The 728-nt window shown below is 51.9% G+C and overlaps 2 non-coding genes and 1 pseudogene across 2 annotated transcripts; all 3 read right to left on the reverse strand.

Annotated features, from left to right (window-relative positions):
* Positions 1-106, reverse strand: LOC111476278 (annotated as a pseudogene; the record flags this gene model as incomplete).
* A 133-nt stretch (positions 107-239) lies between these two features.
* On the reverse strand, positions 240-358 carry LOC111476276. Its single transcript, XR_002717017.1, has one exon. It is a non-coding gene; the product is annotated as a 5S ribosomal RNA (ribosomal RNA).
* A 162-nt stretch (positions 359-520) lies between these two features.
* LOC111476277 lies at positions 521-639 on the reverse strand. Its single transcript, XR_002717018.1, has one exon. It is a non-coding gene; the product is annotated as a 5S ribosomal RNA (ribosomal RNA).
* Between the last annotated feature and the right edge of the window lie 89 nt (positions 640-728).

A 728-nucleotide genomic window follows, 5' to 3' on the forward strand; every position in this document is an offset into this window, starting at 1 on the left:
AGGACTTCCCAAGTGGTCACCCAACTTAGTACTACTCTCGCCCAAGCACGCTTAACTGCGGAGTTCTGATGGGATCCGGTTCATTAGTGCTGGTATGATCGCACCCGACATGCCATGCGCACAAAATCGGATTTAACGCATGCGGGGCGGCATGATCGAAACGCGATGGGCGTGAGCGGGGGAGGTTCTCATTTGTAGAGAAAGGAAGAAAAGAACTGGGAGAAATTGAAAGAAAAAAAGGGGTGCAACACGAGGACTTCCCAAGTGGTCACCCAACTTAGTACTACTCTCGCCCAAGCACGCTTAACTGCGGAGTTCTGATGGGATCCGGTGCATTAGTGCTGGTATGATCGCACCCGACATGCCATGCGCACAAAATCGGATTTAACGCATGCGGGGCGGCATGATCGAAACGCGATGGGCGTGAGCGGGGGAGGGGTTCTCATTTGTAGAGAAAGGAAGAAAAGAACTGGGAGAAATTGAAAGAAAAAAAGGGGTGGGAGAAATTGAAAGAAAAAAAGGGGTGCAACACGAGGACTTCCCAAGTGGTCACCCAACTTAGTACTACTCTCGCCCAAGCACGCTTAACTGCGGAGTTTTGATGGGATCCGGTGCATTAGTGCTGGTATGATCGCACCCGATATGCCATGCGCACAAAATCGGATTTAACGCATGCGGGGCGGCATGATCGAAACGCGATGGGCGTGAGCGGGGGAGGGGTTCTCATT

Source organism: Cucurbita maxima, unplaced genomic scaffold, assembly GCF_002738345.1.
Source record: "Cucurbita maxima cultivar Rimu unplaced genomic scaffold, Cmax_1.0 Cma_Scf07100, whole genome shotgun sequence".
Classification (NCBI taxonomy): domain Eukaryota; kingdom Viridiplantae; phylum Streptophyta; class Magnoliopsida; order Cucurbitales; family Cucurbitaceae; genus Cucurbita; species Cucurbita maxima.